The sequence below is a fragment of the Topomyia yanbarensis genome, chromosome 2 (assembly GCF_030247195.1).
Source record: "Topomyia yanbarensis strain Yona2022 chromosome 2, ASM3024719v1, whole genome shotgun sequence".
Taxonomy (NCBI): Eukaryota; Metazoa; Arthropoda; class Insecta; order Diptera; family Culicidae; genus Topomyia; species Topomyia yanbarensis.
The window spans coordinates 158,630,195-158,653,206 of record NC_080671.1 but is presented as its reverse complement, the minus strand read 5'-3'; positions in this window follow the sequence as shown (position 1 = coordinate 158,653,206).

The following is a 23,012-nucleotide window of genomic DNA, read 5'->3' as shown; positions in this document are numbered from 1 at the left end:
AAATATGAAGGCATTAATATCACATAATATTGTTGATGACTGTTAGTAAAAATACTCATTCGTTTCAAAATTATTGTAAATTTTAACATTTTTTACCATTATTTATAAAATTTTGGGAAAAAACCGAAGTTTTTTGTTGATTTTTATATGGAAAAATTAAAAAAGAATTACAAAAGGAGTTTACCCTATTCTTAAGGTTATAGAGGGCTACACATCAAACCTTCTTAGCTTTATTATGAGTAGTCTGGACATTGAAAATAGTGCCTGCTCGTCTATTTTGTATTGCACCTTTCTCTCTTATACGCAGTTGAAATTAGTGTAGAAAAATTTAAAACTCTTCAATATCTCTAAAACGAATGAGTATTTTTACAAGAGGTGTGCGCTGCGCCGCCGATTTTTTACATGCAGTCTTCAATAATATTTTGACATGCAGTTTTCAATAATAATTTAATTTTTACATGCAGTCTTCAACAATATTATAAGGTTTTAATACCTTAACATTTGTCTGGAAAATCGTTTGCAATAAAAGACACAGTGGAAAAAGTTATACCAAAAACTAAATTTAGGGGGTTGCCTTAGAAAACGCATTATAAATCGATAATCTTGAGTCCTACAAGTTCAAGTTGCTTAACAAAATTCTTCATTATGAGCATTTATAAAACTTTGTCGAAGACACCAACTTTTTACCTCGTCAGTATAAAAAGCAGATTTGAAAAAAAAATTATTAAAACAACCACTGGACATTTATTTTAATTTCGTTTTTGTAAAACAAATAATTGTGACCGACCACATTTTTCTTCGATCGCTCTCATGGAAGCCCTCTATCCCCTCGCCATAGCCCAGGTACTATACTACCAAAACGTAGGTGGTATCAATTCAGCCGATGAGGAATATCGGCTTGCAGTCTCCGATAACAGTTTTGATATCATCGTCTTCGTTGAAAAATGATTAAACGACAGTCAGGTGTTCGTTATATGAGGTTTTTCGTTGCGACTGGAATCTTAGAAATAGCCGTAAAGCCGGGGGTGGTGTATTAGTTACAGTTAATCGCATCTTAAAGGCACGAGTTGTTGAGAAGACTTGCAGGGATTGCCTCAAATAGGTTTGGACGATAATCGAGCTTGGTGAACGTAAGCTGTACTTGTGTGACTTGTACGTCCCACTCGACCGAGTCCTTGACATCGAATATATTGACGCACACTGCAGTTTTTACCATCATCGAAGACGCTAAATCGGTTGATGAGATCATCGTACTAGGAGATTTCAATCTCCCCAGCATTACTAAATCTTCCCGCAACAGATTTCTTTACCCGGATTCCGATCACTCCGTTCTCCCCATTCGAGGGCGGCGAGGCTTCTTGACAGCTGCAGCTCAGCCACGTTACTACAAATTAATCTTGCTAAGGAGAATAACCGCCACCTAGATCTTTATTTTGTCAGCGATCAGGTTTCTGTTACCTCAGTAGTGATGGCTTCCTCTCACCCACCATTGACCGCCACGATTGATCGCACCCTGGCACACGATTACAATGTTCCTCCGGTCCTCGTCTCATACGACTTCCACAAAGCTGATCAACGCATTATCGCAGATTTCTTCTCCACTCTCGATTGGCTAAATATTCTGGACCCCGAAGTTGTTGATACCGCAGTTCAAACATTATCCAACGTTTTGGGTTATGTTACTGACAGGCCTGTCTCGAAGAAGGTTCATCATCAACAAACCGGCCCTCTTTGGCAAACAAGCACGATGCGACGGCTGAAGTCCATTAACGGAGCTACTCTGCGGAGGTTTACTAAGTATTGCACAATCCCACTTAGAAAGTATTACGTCAGTCTCAACCATGCTTATAAATCAGCCAGTCAAGATTGTTTATTTCGATATCAGCAAAACATTCAGCACAATCTCAAGTCGCACCCTAAACGTTTCTGGAAATATGTGAATGAACGGCGCAAGGAATTCGGACTGCCGTCATCTATTCAACGGTCGCACAGCTACAACATCCCAAGATATGTGCAGATTTTTTTCGGAGAAATGCGCAAATGTGTTCACTGACGAGGCCTTAACAATTGATCAAACTGAAGCCATCAAGGTGGTGAGCCAAACTCTAAGCGCTATCGATGTCAATGAAACGATGATTATCAGAGCTTGTTCTCGGCTAAAATTGTCTTTCAATCCGGGACACGACGGCTTCCCTTCAGTACTTTTGAAAAGGCACATCGACGTGCGACTCCACTTCTTCGCATCTTTCGAGCATCTATTGCCAGTGGCATTTTTCCATGCTGCTGGAAGTCCGCGAACATGTTCCCAGTCCATAAAAATGGGAATAAGCGAGACGTCAATAATTACCGTGAAATTACTTCATTGAGTGCTATCTCGAAGTTGTTCGAGCTGGTGATTATGGAACCTCTTCGGGTTCCCTGCAAGCAGTACCTAAATGACGATCAACATGGCTTCACGTCTAGGCGTTTGACAGCAACTAACCTGCATTGCCTAGCATCCTACATAACAGAGAGTATGGAACGTCGCGCTCAAACCGATGTTATCTACACAGACCTATCTGCCGCTTTTGACAAAGTGAACCAGTAGTTTGTTACAGTTGTTTCTATCCTACCTTACAGATCGAGAAACAGTGGTTATCATTGGAGATTGTCAGGCACCCACATTTACTTCTACGTCAGGAGTACCCCAAGGAAGTTACCTGGGAACGTTGATGTTTCTGCTTTACTTCAACGTCGTCCATCTAGTTATAGCAAACTATCTCTCGATGTTTCTTTTCATCCGCTCTACTGAAGGTTGTAGATTACTTCAACGACAGTTTGAAACCTTTGCTGACTGGTGTGACCGTTTGTGTGTAAATCCAAAGAAGTGCTTGATGATATCGTTCTCACGAAAAAAAAGACCCGGTCTGTTTTAACTATCGTCCGCTGGATACTGAAATTGTACGCGTTAGTCAGGTGAAGGATCTAGGGGTGATACTAGATTAACAACTTACGTTTAAACAGCACGTCTCCAATACTGTTAGCAAAGCATCTCGAATACTGGGATGCATCTTCAGGATTGCCAAACATTTTACGGATATTTATTGTCTCAAATCGCTGTACTGCTCATTATCGCGGTCAATCCTGGAAAACTGCAGTGAAGTGTCCCAAACTATAACAACGGTGTTGAGCGAATTAAGTCCGTGCAACTACGCTTTCTACGTTTTGTGCTTCGAAGGTTGCCGTGGAGAGATCCTGTCCGCCTGCCAAGTTACGAAAGCCGGTGCCCCTGCTTGTTCGAAGGAATACAGTAAGGGCTCTGTTCCTTGGTGATACTTTGTGAGGTCATCTGGATAGCCCAACCATTTTCGAACAAATTAACATTAATGTCGCATCTCAAATAACGCATAAAAACCTTATACTTCGATTGCCACTTTGACGCACTAATTATAGCATGCTCCGGTATCCAGAGCGCGCTCGGAGAGGGGACTCCTCGTACCCAAATTGCGTTAGATAAAAGTTGTCTTCTTCGTGCTTCTTGTCCACCCACGCGGACACTGACAGCTTTATTGGGATTCAGCGAAACAAGATAGATTGACTCATAAATTCATACCGATTCTCTTGATCTGAGTAAAATGAAACCATGTAGAAGTAAAACTCTACTGGATGCAGCTCATGTCACTCGGAGTCACTCATCTGTCCGGAGAGTGTAAATGTCGAGGAAACGCCGGAGCATGTGGTGCTGTCCTACTCTAGAAATGCAATAGCGCGAAGGAAGAAAGGGCAACGAAATGTTGCCAGCAGAACATGGACGCTAATACTGTCAGAAATACTTCTCTGAATTTCTCTGCTGGTGTCAGTCGGCGGGCACCAGTGAGCCCAAACACACGAATTCATGGACTATTTAGATACTATCGCTATCAATCGATGTGCTCAAAGGGAGGGGTAATGTTTCTTCCTCTGAAGCTCTTGCTCTGTTATATTCTCATATATAGCTATATCTATTTGGATGGTCCCCGGCGGTGAGCTTACCCCACTCCGACTGAGAGTTCCACGATGGAGGAATTTCTCACGAGAGCCATTTAACTCTCAGTTTTTATCGAGATAAACTCGGTTGATTTCTGTGGTGAAACTACTACTCATACTCAGAGTTCCCGGCGGCGAAATTCGTCTCGGTACCGATGTTTGTTTTGTGAGCCAATTAGCTTCCAATTTTTTCACGATATCCCTACTGGGAATTCCTCGGGGGTGGATTTTTTCTTATACCAATGCTAGTTTTTATGAACCATTTAGCTCTCCGCTTCGTTCAAAACTACACGATCCGGCGGTGGACCTATACAACGGGCCAGTCAGTTCGACCTGATCTACTGGCTGCTACTGGCTGTTCGACCTGATCTACTCGCTCTAGTCCCCGCCTGTGGTAGCCTACTCACGAGCTATCCGGTAGGGTATCGAGGTCGGTCCGTTGATGCCTGTAGAGCCTGACCTCCGGTTCGCTGGTGCCTCGACGACCCTTACCCGATACTACGTCACAAACTGTACAGACAACAACAAGAAGCCATCAACCTCAACAAGCTAGTTGTGGAGTCGAATCACAAACTCACATCCACGTTTAGCAACTTCAATGTCCGTGATGGATTTGAATGTATCGAAATGCTCTTAAACGAGTTGAAAGGCGAAATTAAAACAACTGCAGCTAATCATAATAACGCGGTTGCACACATAGCCAAAACCTCGGAGTTGTGGAATGAGCTGGCTGCTTCCAACAAAACTGGCAAAACTGATGTCGTTGCCACAAAAAATCACTTAACATCATTATTCGACATATCGATGAAAGCTACGAAAAACAACATCGCAGCCTATGTCAATGAACTGACCACCGATATGACACGCGAGTTGAAACAAATTTGTTCAGAAATTGAAAAGGTCAGCAGCGTGATAACCGACATGGCTAACAACTGTTCGGCTCAGAATATGAGTTATGTAAACCCAATATTCACGGATGATATTATCGATGAGTTAAAGCAAATTTCTAGTGCAGTAAACTCACTGGAACAAAAGACTGCTGCTTCACCCGCAACAGATTCCTCCCCTAGTTTAGAGGCTGAGATGTCCGTCGAGGCAGCCAGTAACTCAGGCTGGCGTTTCCTTGGCAACTCTAAGGTATGGAAGGCTGATTGGTCCGAATACGACGCACGTAAATTGCGTCGTCTCAATCAACAAAAAGCGGCGGAGAAAGCAAGAATAAAGAAGAAACGGAATAAACAGAGGCCCGCTAATGCACTTGACACCACCCGTAACAGTAATAATAATACTAAGCGTCGCAAGAATCACGGTTACAAACACCACACAATTTTCGACAAAAATAACGGATGTAATTACAACCACAGCAGATTTGCGTACCACGATAACAAACGCCGCGACTTCGACAATCTTCCGTTGGATAGAGAGCTACTGGCTGAGGCAAAGAAACGTTTTTCGAGGCCACCTTCAACTTCGTTCAGACCTACCATTGCATTCCAGAGAGGCGATGTTTTAAACCCGTGCCCTACCGACCAACCTAGCACCTCACATCGAACAGCTGCTGCCACACCTATGTACCCCTCCGGAATTGGCGCCTGTCAGTGTTTTTGCCGCTATCGACGCGCTCATTAGAGCAAGATAATAATGAATTGACAAATCATATTGCGATTCAAGATTTAGAAGAGGTAGAGCTAGGTCTAATTAATTCCCATAAAACTAACACTTCTTCAAGAGAATCTCAGTCAAGAACAGAAATCTTGGTCTATTGCCAAAACTTTAACCGCATGAAAAGTGCAGCTAAGATGAATGTGATTCAAAACAAAATATTAGGTTGTCATTATTCCGTAATTTTAGCAACTGAGACTAGTTGGGACGAAACGGTGAGAAGTGAAGAAGTTTTCGGGAGCAATTACAATGTATTTAGGGATGACCGTGATTGTCATGTATCTGGTAAGAAGTCAGGAGGGGGCGCTTTGATTGCGATTTCAGCAAAACTAAATGCAGAAGTTATCAAAACTATAAAATCAAAAGAATTCGAGCATGTGTGGGTGAAAGTACATGTTAAAGACGAAACTCACGTTTTCGCTTCGGTGTATTTTCCTCCAAATTTTGCTCGAAAAACGACTTACGAAAAGTTTTATCATGCTGCAGAATGCATTATTAATAGTCTTTCCCCGCACGTAAAAGTTCACATATATGGCGATTTCAATCAACGCGGTATTGATTTCATACCAGATGCTGATAATGAGAGCATCCTACTTCCTGTTGTAGGGGAAAATGAAACTTTGCAGTTCATTTGCGATAAATCTGCCAGTTTAGGACTTAATCAAATAAATCACATAAGAAATCAGCGACATTGCGATTTAGATTTATTAATGACGAATATAGACGAAGACTTCTGTGTAACGGAATCACTTACTCCCTTATGGAAGAATGAAGCTTATCATACAGCCATTGAGTTTTCTATATTCTTGCATGTTAACGACAGACCTGGTGATAGTGAATTTGAGGAGGTATTTGATTACGAGTCCGCTAACTATGAAAGCTTGAGGCAAAAAATTAATGCAATAAACTGGCAAATGATTTTAAGAAATGAAGAAAATGTTGAAGCTGCCGTAGACATCTTCTACAAAATATTATTTGAAGTCATTCACGAAGATATACCATTGAAAAGAAGAAGGCGTCACTATAACTCAAAACATCCCATCTGGTTTAATAGAGAAATCAAAAATTTAAAAAATCGTAAGCAGAAAGCACACAAAATCTACAAAAAATACAACAGCGAAGATAACTTAACAAACTATTTAAATCTATGCGATCAATTGAACCTTGCCATTGATATCGCGTTTGAAGAGTACAATGCAAGAACAGAACGCAATATAAAAACTTGCCCAAAAAACTTCTTTAATTACGTAAAAACTAAAATAAAATCGGATTATTTCTCAACAGAAATGCATCTTGATGGAAAGGTAGGCGATAACTCAGAGGAAATCTGTAATCTTTTTGCAACATTCTTCCAGGAAGTTTACACTACATTTTCAGAGAAGGATCGAGAGCGTGAATACTTTTCATTCCTCCCAGAACTTTCAAGAGATATTAACATTAAACAGATAAAAGTACATACAATCATGGATGCCTTAAAAAACTTGGATAGCTCTAAAAGCCCTGGACCTGATGGCGTTCCACCGGTGTTTTTAAAAACTTTGTCAATAGAACTAACCGCTCCTTTATTTTGGCTTTTTAACATGTCTCTAGAATCAGGTTGTTTTCCTAAAACATGGAAAAGCTCTTTCCTAGTTCCAATTTTTAAAAATGGTAAAAAATCCGATGTGCGTAACTATCGTGGAATAGCTATCATCTCGTGCATTCCCAAGATTTTCGAGGCGATTGTTAATGAAAATTTATTCCACCAAATCAAGAACAGAATTACCCATGTGCAACATGGTTTTTTTCAAAGGGCGTTCTACAAGTACAAATCTACTCGAATTCATTAACTACACATTAACAGCAATGGATAACGGAAACCACGTTGAAGCTCTTTATACAGATTTTAGCAAAGCATTTGATCGCATCGACATACCCATGCTACTTTTTAAATTAGAAAAAATGGGGTTTGAGCCAGGACTTCTTACATGGGTACAATCATATCTTACAAATCGTGAACAAGCTGTTAGATTTAAAGGGATAAAATCAATCCCAATTCAAGTTACATCAGGAGTCCCTCAAGGGTCTCATTTGGGCCCGCTATTCTTTATTTTATTTGTTAACGACATTTCCTTCATTCTAAAAAATGTAAAAGTTCTTATATATGCTGATGATATGAAACTATTTCTAGAAATAAGAAATGGTGAAGACTTTCAGACATTTCAAAACGCAGTAAATATATTTTATACATGGTGTAATAAAAGCCTGCTGAAACTGAATGTAAAAAAATGTAATTCCATAACATTGAGTAGAAAGAATAATATACAGAACAATAGAATCTTATTGGGAAATCAACAAGTAGAAAAGTGTGACAGAATAAGAGACCTAGGAGTTATTATAGATTCCAAAATAACATTCATAGATCATTATAACACAATAATTAACAAAGCAAACAGCACACTAGGTTTTATTAAACGCTTCAGCTATAATTTCCAAGATCCCTACACAATAAAAACATTATATGTAGCCTATGTGCGTTCAACACTAGAATATTGTAGTATAGTTTGGTCGCCTTTTTCAGCAACGCATGCAAACCGGATAGAATCAGTACAAAAGCAGTTTTTGATGTTCGCTCTTCGTAAACTAGGTTGGACTGGACTACATTTGCCATCTTATGAAGCACGGTGCATGCTAATTGACATTCAAACCTTGAAAGATCGTCGTGAATTTTCTATGGTATCATTTGTAAACGACATTGTATCACATCGTATTGATTCAATCGAACTTTTATCGAAACTAAATTTTTATGCTCCTTCTCGACAACTACGTAACCGCAGCATCTTTTGTACAATTCGCCATCGCACTAATTATGCCAAGTTTGGCCCTTTAAACCAAATGATGAATATTTACAACAAACATTGCGAAAGCATTGACTTCACTATGTCGAAAACAAAACTTAAGCAGCAGTTTAAAGTAAACCAAAATTTTAACTAGTGTTAAGTTAGTTTAATAATTATTGTAAGAAACCGGTCTACATCTGATTGACGACTTGAAATAAATAAATACTACTAAACTGGTTCCCGGTGGTGTTACTAGTCAACTTCTGCAGAGAGTTCCCCGGCGGCGGAATTTCTCCTGAACTCGATTTGTTGTTTTACGGCGCCTCTCTAGCCGGTAGTGCTACTTTATTGATCCCTTCGTCACTTTCCCTGCAGTACGGAGAGTTACTACTCTATAGACAGTAACCTAGATATGCTTGTCGTAGTACATCTCTTAGAAGATATTATCGACTGTCATGCCAGGCGTTCCCTATTCGAACTTTTTCTAATCTAGGGCATTCGAAGATAACATGTTCCTGTGCACGCTCACATAATGCTGGTAAACGGGAGACGTAGCATGTCCAAATCGATGCAGGTTCATCCGGAAGCATCTGTGTCCGGGCAAAAATTGTGCCAATTGGAAGTTCACCGCTCCATTTTTCCAAGCACCCACGGCAATACATTTGGGAGGAGTTGCTGTCTCCACCTTCCTTTTTCCGCGTTAACTCACTCTTGCAGCCACTTGGCAAACGAGTCTGCCCTGACCAGTCAATCTGGTCGGAATGCGTGTGTGTTTTTTACAGTATTCACATACATTTATTTGGTAAACGTTGAATTTTTGTACAAATCCAAATTACATAACACACACACACACACACACATTTCCAAATGTAACACAACATGCTTTAAAATTTTGCTCAGCTAATTCTCTGGAACCGCATATTGTCCTGCCCCAAAAATACTTCGACAATCGCGCAAGTTCTGAGAATCGCCGACTTATGTAAGGGAACAGACTTGACCAAGTGCAGAATTCTACTATATGACGTGTTCTTTTAAGTTCTTAATTTTTTTTTCAAAAATTTTATTATACTTGTTTCAATCCCTTAAGGTAATTTTAGAAGTTTCCTTTACCTATAGCAAATTTTCCACAATTAATAAATTTGCGTTAAATGATGTAATTTTTAATTAAACTTTGTATGGACATATCTACTCGACTAATAATTACTTGTAAAGTACTCATATATCATCTTATTCTTTATGAAGTAGTGAAATTATTTTACATAAATTGGAACATTGGATTAGTTATTACTGAAATGTGCACGACATTGGACGCAATAACTAATGTTGGGGAGACTTGACCAAGATTTTATGGAGAGACTTGACCAAGTGTCAATAAGGTGAAGAAAGATACAAAATTTCTGATATTTGCTATGCTGTGGTACCTACTGTTACTGTTAATCATGCCACAAAAAAATTCCACCTCAAACATCACTTTTTATTGCTACCTAAGGATTTCGACAACATAAACAAGGATTACAGTATAATTTATTTCATTATTTGTTGTTCTGAATTTTCAAAACTCTCTTGGTCAAGTTTGCCCAGGCCTTAGTCTCCCCGCACGTTTACAGAAAAACTTTTATAACTTTTGAAAAAGTAAATTAAAAATTCTGCAAAAAATCATGAACACGCACAATACTTTTGCACATTATATCTCAATGACTCAATTACAATCCTTCAAATGAAATTGTTTTTAGAGATTTATGCAGATTTAGCTGAAAACCTGGTCAAGTCCCCAACAATGCTCATTCTCCAACTTCAGCTCGTTTAGGCACCTTCAGTAGCTTCTTCGGTCGAAAACACAACAAGAACAACACAACGGCCAGTGGGCGATATCTGTCAATTTTCCCCCTGAGAATCTACAAGATTGTATTTTCTTTTTCTATTTCGACTTATGTAGTAACACTTTCGTTTTTACTTTTTAACGACATTCAATTAGCTAGAGATTACTAAGTAGGGAAAGTTCTGAAAATTAGCGCCATAGTACTCAAGTGAGAGCAAGGATGTGAAATATACGGATCGGAAAAGTAGAAGTGGCAGGATCATAAGAGACAGGTTTAAAATCCTACAGACTAATCTTTTGTCTTCTGCTGGCAGATGTCGAGCTTAGGCAGCATAACTACGAACCACTTGTCCCTCTTTACCGTGAGAACCGTCGGCTCGTCCATCAGTTCCAGTTTATACTTAAGTAAGCTACAACTCTCCTCTTAATTATTAAATTAAATTAATTAATTATTAAATTAAATACAATTACAAATACAAGCATCGCAGGCCTCTCTTACAGCAGTAAAAATATTTAATTGTTCCCCTTTGTGTATTGAACTATATTCATAGGTTACAGAAGTAACACAATATTTCTTCTTTTTGTCGCCACCTCTAGGTGTTTGACTCGGGAACTCCGGTTTTGAGACCGATATTCGGATTTTTCATCAATTTCTGGCTGACTGAACTTAACTACTGCTTGGCGGGTAGGTGGGTGGTCTCTTCCAATTAGGCAGATCAACATAATCGAGTTCACGCAATGTTATCGTTGGCTGCTACAATGGTACTTAACTGTTGGCTGGGAAATAGAGCTGTGCTCCATTGTAGGAACCTGTCAAGCGAAATTAGTCTCATCAGAATTCGTCACTAACTTAGTGACCGGACTAAACTAGCGCCGGTTTAATACTAGCTACAGAAACGAAAACACTATTTATTTTTTCTGATCAAACCCCTAGTCCTACGTCTCGCAAGAAAAGCGAGCGAAAAACAATATTTTTGCTCCGCACAGAATCCCGAAAGACACCGTAGGTTACTTCCCAGCCGGTGTCACTCTAAACTGCTACTGTAGCAGTGTAGAGTGACACCGGCTGGGAAGTAACAGTGTAACAAGTAAGTGTAACACTCTTTTTCACTGTTAACTATGGAAAAGAGAAATGCACGTTCGCCTTTTCCTTTACAGCGAGAATAGTTGGTGTTTTTGAATTCTTTGAGGTTGGCAGAGGAAATGAAATTCTAAATAAACCAACAAAACTGTTCACTAATGCTAAACTATTTCTCTTAGTTTTTACAAAATTCAATTCAACATGTTTCAGCTTAAATAATCACAGACACTATATTCCTTTAGCTCATAAAAAATCTGTAATATTCCTTAAAAGTATTAATAAAAATCAATCAATTTCTTTTGCATAGAGAAACGTATTTTAAAGCAATTGGTTCTTTAAAAATAACAGTCGTGTCAGCTATGCATCTGAATAAAAAGCGCGAAGAAAAAAAGTTCGCGAGTATCCACTGCGGTTTCGTTTTAATCGACCTCTGAATTGAAAACTCGAATGCGCTCTCACAACCGGTACAGGAGATTCCTTTCTCGTTTTAACAGCCAGTCCATTGTTTTTATGTTTCCGAATACAGTACGGATAAACAAACACATTTGAAAATGTACTTTTTATCGGAGTATTTCTGCGATGCGCTGTGCAATTGCACCTCACGATAGACACTTTCAGACGATTCCCGCTGACGCTGCGACTAGTTTATCTTCAATCCGATTGCCATCGGATGCAACGGCGGTGCAGCCAAAGCGAACCTAACTCACGTGCTCAATGCACAACGTATCGATTACCCAAATATTCCATCTGCTGTTTTCCAAAAAAAAAAAAAAAAATGCTGCGCTTGCAGTACGTCGTACCTCCCCACTGCTGGATGCAGCATATCAACAAAGCCATCGCTAGATATGCCACCAACCCAAGCGAAGAAGATGAATCACTCCCACACCAAATGAACATTCATCAATCTGAGAACTGATTCCGCTGTTGGCTGTGACTGTCATATATTGAACTCTATTCACACCCCCATACGTTTCAATAGTGTGCATTTGGATAAGCCGGTAAAAAATCCAATCCTTCAGAGCCCGGGGAAGATGGATCACTATTTTATGTAGAGACGAGGCTTCGAAAAAGCAGAACAGAGTGTGAAAAAAACAAAATCCCTGAAGCTGCTCCAGTACAGCCGATCGATGGATGGGACGCTGTTTCATAAACTAAGAGAATTGCATGCTGCTTCCCTCTAGAAAGTGGCTCCAATCGTTAGGATCCGCAGCTGGCTCCGATTGGCCTGCCGTCGGTTTCCGTGGCAGGAATTTCCGAGGGATTCAGCCAAAGCCGATGTCGATGGTTCTAGATGCATTTGCTGAAGGAATCATTTCCCTTTCGAACTGTACTATCGATGGGGATTCTATCGAGAATTACGTTGTTTTTTTGTTCGTTGTTTATGGATTGATTGAGACAAACCAATCACAGCATTGCAAGCCGCACATGTTTTGAGGCACAAGAAGAAAATACGATTTCAGGTATCGATGCAATGGTGTATGTTAGTAGGTTGCATCTCCTCGTCGCACTAAGAACAACTCAAATTGACTCGTGTTATCGTATTCTCCAAAAAATACTGCACTGGAACGGGTGCCCATGTGAGACACAGCGGGAGGTCGAAATAACGGACAAAAAATAATTTCCTTTCACTTGCAAGCGAAACTTACACCCGAGGGAAAGTCGCACCACTGGTGGCGTGTCGGGCGGTCGTGAGTTTGTTCAGTTCCATTTTCTAGAAATCCTGTGTTAACTATGTTCCTGGCCAATGATTTTCATTGGAATTTTTGTCAAAAATCAAAAAAAAGAACTGTGTTATTCTTAAACTAGTTTCTCTACGCGTTAGATTGTAGTCTTTGAACTAAACCTTAGTATTTGAAAAGTTCTAATGCCACCCAAGTAGAAGTCGCGAAAAATGGTTTGAACTATCCAAATGATACTATGTTTTAATTGCCGCAAGGTTCTGCTGTATCGATTTTGTTGGCTATTTTCGGCAAATTTGAGACTAAGAGAAACGAAAGCAATGAAATTGAAAGACGGCGTCGGCGGTAAAACATGATGATGAGTTATGTTCTACCATAGATCATGCAGGGTGCAACGCCCAACTCCTACTTAGCAGAAGGCAAAGAATTCTTCACATTTCCTTTCGATCATGTCCATATGAGCCTGTCTAGTCCTAGTTTTCCGCTCTATGTTTATAACTGGTTCGCTCTAGAATACCTGTCCGTCTTTTAATTTCATTGCTTTTGTTTCTCTTAGTCTTAAATTTGCCGAAAATAGCCAACAAAATCGATACACTATCCATATGAGTAGAAATTTGATGTATTCGAACAAGCAGAACGGCCTGTGTTGGGATTTCAAGTGAGAGAATCCAAAAAATGCATTATTATTATCACATTGATTGATGAAACACTTAATACCCGTTGTTTGAGAATAAAACGAGAAACGATCGAAGTGATCAATCAATATTGCAAATGTCTTCTGGCGATATCTTGCATCAGCGTTGATCGCCGGTTTGCCTGATTTCCTCTTGCCCAGATTTTTAGCAAAGGAACACTACAGATTTTTTTATTTTTTTAACCCCGAACTAGCCTCGAGAATTTTGAAATAAACAATCCCGAACGCGACCCGAGTCCGAATATTTTTAATCTACAAAAACCCGGTTTCGAAAATTCTGAAGTCGATCTGAGGCTTTTCAATCGATTGTGCCACATAGTCACCCAGAGGAAATGCTGAAAAGTGTTCCTACTGCGGGAAGAATTTACATAAGCTCTCAGCATGTTTCGCGTACAAACAGCGCGAAAAGAAACTGAAAAGTTCTCTTTGGGGACATTCTAAACACTCATACACAGAAATACTAAAGAGAGTCACATACATTACCGACTATGATACACTCTTATATTCTCCTAGATCAAAACAAAGAAGAGACGAACCCCAATTAGGGGATACCTCTTGCAGCGCCTAGAATCTTTAGAAAGAGGGAGAATATTTCCTCATCGCTAGATTCCCTGTAAAGGCTAAATGGTTTCCCTTGAGAAACCATTAAAGATAACAAGAAGCGAAGAAGCGATGCCTCAAAACCGAAGCAAATTGTTCCTGATCCTGGAAATTGAGATTAAGCAAGGAGTTTCTAGCAAGGGCATCATTATCCCAAAATTTCTCATCAATTCAACTAGAAATTCAACCTAGTGCTGGACTGATGAACTTCTCTGACGTCGTGAACTTGATATTTACATCTTTACACATTTCTGATCTTCTTAAAAGTCTTTTGATAACTTTCTCTCTATAGTGAGATTAGTGACTGGTAAAAGGGCCCCTCCTTGCTGCAATTTTATTCTTCGATAGCTAATTCATCGAACGAGGTCACGGATTTGATCACTGTTTTACAGTAGAATTGAAGATTCTGTTGTTCTTTTAATAAATAATTCGAAATGTGACACATCTGCATTATACGAAACATTCATCACTTCAGAAATAGACCCCAACTTTCATGATTTTAACCCTCCGGAAGTCGTTCTTATGGTCCACTGAACGAGCAGCCCCTGGTGTCCTAATACAACTTCGCTAGATTTTCAGAGCAGCGTGCACACAGTGCACTAGCACGACTTCCGGAAGGTTAATGTTATCCACTTGGATAGAGAAGATCCCTAGTTGGCCATCGACTGCTTTGTGATACTGTGGGAATGCTCCCCGCACCGAGGCTATTCTAAGGACATTTTAACTCCCACTCTGTATCGGCATAGAAGATCTACCGTGTCGTGTCTCTTCACCGTACCGCGAGCGAATCACCATTTTCAATTGTGGAGTTCTCATTTTTTATCATGCACCAATAACGCTCCTCGTTAGATCAAATCAAATACAATTTTGTTGAAAAATCTGCCGGATGCTGCTAAAAAGCGTTTGTAGGATTTACGCAACAAGTTCCTTGAGAGAAACATTGTCCCTAAAAACTGGTAGCATGTGAGATTGATCGCCATACTAAACGCGAGTAAACTAGCCTCTGATCACAACTCGTATCGGCCGATGGAAAAGCTATCCTGTATCCGGAAGTTGGCTTACTGTCGTTTTACTTTCTGCAAAGGCAGAGGGGCAAACGATTGCTTTGGGTTGCTTTCAGCAGAAGCTCGAATGTCTTATGCTATCAAAGAGCAGATGGCATCAGTGTTCTTGGATATTAGGGGTGATTTTGAGTCAGTTGAACATTCTTTCAGAGAGGCTACATAATCATATTCTTTTAAATATTTTTTCTAAACTTGTTATCTGAAAAAGACATGCATTTTTCACACGGTTATTCAACAACATTAATTTAGCTAAAAGAGGCTCACGTTTTTAGTTCCCTACTCTGCAATTTTTACGTGAATGACATTGATGAATGCCTGGTTAATTCATGCAAAGCAGGGTAATTTACGGAGGACGGAGTGGACTCTGTTACAGAACCCAATGTTAGCGATCTGCAAGGATCATTGCAAGATACTTTGGAAAATTTATATTCACCTGGGTATCGAATTCTGTCCGGAGTAAACTGAGCTAGTCGAATTATGTGCAACAGCGCAACTACAGCGTCTATTGATAGGTCAAACTATCACTTAGGTCAAATATCCCAGGGTCTGGTTCGGCTCTAAAAGTACCTGGAGATTAAACATTCGACACCTGAAACAGGAATGCCTGTTTTAGTTTACGTTGCAAAATTAGCTGCTATTCAGTATAGCCACAGATCATTATTTCATCGTTTCCGATAGTCTTAGTTCTGGAAAGTGCTTCCCGTTATTTCTGGGGGCAAATACAGGAGTCCTTGAGTGCTTTAGCTGAAAAGGCATACACACCTAGAAAAAATAATATAAATTTACGTCTCCTGACCCTGACATATACGAGCATCAAAAAAAAACTTAGTTTTACGTTTGATTTTAATTTTACATGACGTTTAATTTCGTAAATCATGTAATTTTACTCCACATACAGCGTTTGTTCTGAATGGTAGGAAGTGTAGTTTTACGTCATTGCGCATGTAAAGTATACGTTTCATGTAAAATTAAATGGAACACGGTAATGTTCCGTCATTTCGTAAATTACGGTTTGTTGATTTGTGTCATGTTTACAATTACGTCAACGATAAAATTCATATTTTTTTGGTGTGTACCTAAGCTGACCAACTCTGACGAAAAAATCCGTACACCATACCGCAACGAAGCGTAATCGTTCACCACGCTCAGGCAAACAGTTTGCAAAGCGTACGGATTTTTTCGTCAGAGTTGGTCAGCTACATGAGTTTGGGTCACTTCGCAGTGCTCCATTCCGCGGAACGAGAAATCTGATTCCTTAGTTGAGTTGTGCGCATTAGAAGGTAACATCTACGAAAGAGCAATCTTGTTCAATATTTTTTTCTGTATTTCTCGCCAGAGAACTTGGTCGCAGGCTACATTCTATCATCCTGAAAGTATCGATGAAACCATGGTGTCACATCGTGCATGTTATCTGGACGTGCGCCGTGTATTTTGGCGCCAGTTTTTAGTTATTGGACTTTATTCGGGTCTGAAGAAAATCACCTAACGTTCCGGTTTAGGATATAATGGCAAGTCACGATCTCTCTTATATAGAAATCGAGAAAATAGCACCTCTTTACTAATGTGCCATACCAAAAATGGAAAGTGCACACCTAGAAAAAATCGTGTAAATTTACATCTCCTGACCCTGACATACACGAGCATCAAAAATGACTTACTTTTAAGTGTGATTTTAATTTTACATGACGTTGAATTTCGTAAATCACGTAATTTTACTCCACATATAGGGTTTATTCTGAATGACAGTAAGTGTAATTTTATGTCATTGCGCATGTAATGTATATGTTTCATGTAAAATTAAACGGAGCACGGTTATATTTCGTCATTTCGTGAATTACGCTTTGTTAAATTCTATCATGCTTGCAATTACGCCAACGATAAAATTCATATTTTTTTGGTGTGTGGCCTACAGTTTTCCAGGCAGAGGGATATGCAATTTACACCTGCTCGGAGGTCTGTAGGAAACGAAACTACAGACATGCAAAAATCGCAATCTTCTCGGACAGCCAGGCAGCACTATTGGCATTAAGGTCGTCGAAACGTGAGTCCAAATTTGTTTGGGAGTGCATCACAGCGCTGTGGCGACTATAGTTGATTCTCCTAAAAGATAGTCGCTGAAGAGAATTAGTACGCAGCGTTCGAATGCATGTGAGCAGTCACTCCGGATGCATAGTGTATCGAGGTGTACTAACTGGCAGCGGTTTCCATAGCTCGACAGTTGGAACCTGTTTCGCCAAGGGATATGTCGAAGGAGCTGTTTTGATGCCTTATCTACGATGTATGAAGTATGTGATTTGAACTTTAATGCCAAATCCAGCATTAATCCTAGATCCTTGATGTTAGAGTGTCTTAGAATGTTCGAGTCGAAGAAATGGTAGTTAAACTCAGTCGGATGGCGTTTCTGCGTGAACGAAATGATTGAGCATTTACTCGGGTTTGAAACCATTCTGTTTAGATCATACCACCGACTAGAACTCTTCAATTCCCTCTGAAGAAGTTCGGCGAAAGAAAGTCGGAGTCCTTGTAATGTGATATTAACGTCATTAAAGTAGAGGAGGAATATTACTGGACCGAGATGGCTTTCTTGTGGGATGCCGGATGTAGCGGAGAATGGTGCAGATATAGAGTTCTTAAGGTTGGACAGAGAATGGGCAAAAATCTAAAACGAAAAAAGCAGCTTTTTTCACACCGTGTGTTAGATCTTCGTAAAAACCAATCAGCTTAGCTAGAATGTTGTTACAGTACTGCTTGTAACCCGTCAGGGTAACAAATTAGCACTGGGTTGAAATATACCCTTTTTTCGTATACACTCCGTAGAGTGTATTGTTTATGTAACATAACGCTCACCACTGTTCCTTATGATCGTTCACTTTTTCTTGTAAATTTTGTTTGTTTTAGCTTTTGTGAACGATTTTGTTGGTCTAGATAGGTGTAGAAAATTTTGTTTCATATTTCTGTATAAATAACATAGAGTTTAGGTTGGTCACTGCTCTCCTCTTGCTGTTGAATTGGTTGCTGGTTATGCTGCAAGGGAGATGACAGCTATGCATCGAGGCGGTGTGTCGTTTTGTTTTGGTCGTGCAGAAGGCGGCCATCGTGAAAGATAGAAAGTGACGGACCACGGCATCAAACAGACGTCGAGATAGATGTTTTTTTTTCGGGACAGTTCCCCGCCACTAGAAGGAAGGATTCAGTGTGCGCGTGCGACGGCGATATAAAACCGTCGAATAGTGCCGGCCCGTGGTTTGGGCACTAGTGAAGTGAGTGGTGTTGGTTTGCCGAGGTGGGACAGCTAACCGTAACGGAGCATTCTCGCGTCCCCGGCTAAAACCCAAGGAACCGAACACCGACCGTTCTCGCTATAGAGAATAAGTCGAACGAGCCTAGCTCTCCTCTATAGCTAATAGCCAAGAAGAACGAAGCAGGGTGGAAAAAGGTTCCCCCTGGGAAGTGCACTATGGTGACTTCAGGGATCGCTTGCGGCGAGCAAGGTGATCCGGCGATAGTTTTCCAACGTCGCTAGGGAGGTTCCAACAAAGGAGCCAAGCTCACCTCCCTAGCTAACCTCCAAAGACCGCTCCGGAGCAGCCAACGACAATCCGGGAGAACTCGGCCGTTGTAGTCTCGGCTGGTCGGACAAAACCGTCGCCTTCCCGTCGCACAGTGGCGGGTCTTCAAACAAAAGTCGGACAAAACCTCAAATGTTACCTAATTTGGCTGAAAATCACAATTTAAGTCGTAAAATATTAAATGCATTTTTCCATACAGTGTCATTGCACCTTTCTTATAACAGTGATCCCGTTTTCATGATAGATTTTCCGTTACTGTTCACCAATGTCAGCAATATCATAAAAAATGAAGAACCTTACTTTAAATCCATTGTGTTGTGTTGGTTTACTGTAGATGTAACGTGTTGGTTTACTGTAGATTGTCTAACTACTTTACATAAAACACCATGTGCCTCCATATCACCAACAAATCTTCAAAATCTCCTTAAAACTTTTTGCGCACCTAGGCGCAGAACGAGACCATGATATTCGAAAAGGAGAGGTTATTTCCCATAGAATGTATACTATGTGACCGTTCCGAAATTATTCCGAAATTTGTACGGAATACATTAGTAAAAAAAGTATTTTTGATCTGACCACCTCAAACATATTTAAACGAAAAAGTCATAGTTCCAAGCAAATTTACCTAATGTTTTTTATTAACTAACCAAGTTCTCTCGTTTCTCTACATAATGAAACTAGTTGTGCTAAAATCGGACCAAAATCAGAAGAGCAACATGCATTTGAAGTGAACAGAGCAATGGTGGCTTCGGAAATGAAAATCATTGAGAAGTCCGGACTTTGCTACGTTTAAACTAATGTTAAAAATCGTGTTCTTTTCCAATAATCATAAAATTTTGAATATACATCATTCAATACATGAGAAATTTAGAAAAAATATAAAATATCAATATTTCAAAAATAAATTTTTGAGGTTTTGGTCAGCCTCCAACCACTGTGCGTCGTCAGCATCAACGGACTATAAGGAACGACCAGCATAGCAAAGTTTCGGTGGAAGAATAAACGGTAAAGTTAGAATTTTATTTGTTGGTTTACTTTTTGTTTGTTGTGTAACGAAAATCCGAAATTCCGGTAGAAGCACCTTGGCCGCCCTGAAAAGAAGGGTCCGCCCTGAAAAGAAAGGTCCGCCGGGCAAACAAGAGCCCGAGTAGTGGGCTAAACCCGGACTTACCACTACTTACATGCTGATTGATTTTTATGAGGATCTAACATACGGTATGGAAAAAAACTGCTTTTTTCGTTTTCGATTTTTACCCATTACCTGTTCAACCTTAATGCTGATTTGGAGTTGCCTTCCATCGAGGTGAGAACGAAACCAGCGCAGCTGTTGTCCATGAATACCGAGTTTATCCAGCTTCGCTATTGCGATAACATGGTTGATTTTGTCGAAACCCGCAGATAGATCCATGTAAATAGCATCGGTTTGTAATCCGTCAGCGAATCCATCGAGTACATATGTTGTGAACGAGAGCAGGTTGGTCGTTGTCGATCGTTTAGGCAGAAACCGGGTTGGTCATCTGCAATGTATGTAGTATTTTCAATGCAAGAAAATAGGGTCTAAAACCATCAGCTCGAATAGTTTTGATGCGATATTCAAACGCGAGATTCCCTAATTCCCCCCCCCCCCCCCCCCTTCCTGTTTTTTAAATTTTTTGTGAACTGGAAACATGTGCGCTGCTCTTCAGCAGGTAAGGAAATTTCCTGTAGTGATTGATAGCGATAAAAATACAGTGTAAGCAATACACTCTAAACACTACTTCTACCCAAATTTTCAAAAGAAATTTGGTACATCCAAGTCTAAAGCAAAATAAAAAAAATCGCTTGAAATATATGTGTCTTACTAAACTCTGAAGTAAAATTTCGGTTTTCTGTACTTTGTACACAAAAATTGGAAAACATTCCCAAATCACTACTTTGTCAGTTAAAAATAAAACTCACTTGAAATATAAATGATTCGGCAGACTACTCCGGCTAAACAAGCAATATACGAAATATGTTTAGAGTGATCAAAGTCACGCTGACGGTACACTAGTACTAAAGATAATCATCGAGGTTAATGATGTAGGGTAGTTCCGGTTGATGTTACACTAAATATAATGCATGATGTCTTTACTGGGATCATCACGCTCCTGACTCGCATGTCCATGAGCCTGAATAGTCTCCTCAGCCTCAATGAATTCGGCCACAACCTCGACTAGTCACTTATGACACATTCCACGCACTTGTATCGCTTACCTCATAAAAATAAATCTGCTAATATAAGTAAAAGTTGTTCTGAAATATGTTGGTGTAGGTTTAATGCTCCCAAATCATAGATATATAGAAATTTTTCAAAAGAATTTTATGACGGTCGTCAATGAAAACCAGTAATACATTTATGACTCGTTTTTAATAATTGAATTGATTTTTCCGTACCACACCGACAGGTTTGTAAGAAAATTTATTTGGAATTATTTTAAATTCCATTTTATTGTTCACATATTGTACAAAGATTTCATCTTCGGACGTAGATTTATTGAGTGAATTGATCGTCGGAGAAAAGGGGGGCAAAAATTGACCATTTTGCGTTGTCCCCTAACGCAAATATTATGTTTTTTTCAATTTTTCATGAAAACAAAGCACGCTATCTATGAAATCTTTTTAGAAGCTATTAGTACTCATCAATACCTTTCTAAAAATATGCTATTTGTATATAACAAGCTTTGGAATAGTTCTTTCATAGGGGTGCACTGAAGTGTTGTCCCCTAACGCTTTCCGTTGCAATACGATAAATCCTTCTTCAGAGCTACTTTGAGAGCCTACAGAACAGTATATGAACGGGAAAATGTACTTTTGCATATAAAATATTTAAAATAATCCATAAAGAATTGTAAAACGATCCATAAAAAAGTTGTCCATGTTCCATAAAACAAAACTGAAAATCCATAAAACTGTGTGAATGATCCATAAAAAAGGGTGATTTGATCCATAGATTATTATAAATTGAACCATAAAATGGTCTTAAAAGAGCACTAAAATAGTAATAAAAGAGCAATTAAAATGAACCAATGCCCCATAAAAATATTGGAAATGTTCCATAAAATGATGCATTTTGCGCCATAAATTAACTTACATTGATCCATAGAATATTAACAATGTACATTAAAACACGTCGATATGTTTCATAATATCGACAAAAATGTTCCACGGTATTACAAAATGGAGCAATAAAATGTCAGAAAAAGTTCCATAAATTTGATGAAAATGTTTGCTAAATAATTTTTCTTGGTCCATAGAAGATGTAAAAATGAACATTAGAAATTATTCATATATCGAACGAAATTATGGTTCATGGATATTTACAAAACGATCCATAAGAAAAGAAAATGTAAAACGACCCATTAATATGTGCTTATGCATTAGAAAAAATAAATTTAATGAATTCATGCGAAATTTTATGGTAAACTTAAAAAATGAGTTGTGTTTAATAATTCTCATAACAGTGACAGTGTTTTAACAAGTGAGCTTATACTGGGAGCTAAATTATTTAGCGAACATTTTCATCAAATTTATGGAACTTTTTCTGACATTTTATTGCTCCATTTTGTAATACCGTGGAACACTTTTGTCGATATTATGGAACATATCGACGTGTTTTAATGTATATTGTTAATATTCTATGGATCAATGTCAGTTAATTTATGGCGCAAAATGTATCATTTTATGGAACATTTCCAATATTTTTATGGGGCATTGGTTCATTTTAGTTGCTCTTTTATTACTATTTTAGTACTCTTTTGCGATTATTTTATGGTTCAATTTTACATAATCTATGGATCAAATCACCCTTTTTTATGGATCATTCACACTTTTTTATGGATTTTCAGTTTTGTTTTATGGAACATGGACAACTTTTTTATGGATCGTTTTTCAATTTTTTATGGATCATTTTTGTTGTTTTAGCGGCGCAAACTTAGGGCTGCCGTATATGAACATAAAAGATATAACCAACCTATTTCAGCAATACCGCAGCCATGCAGT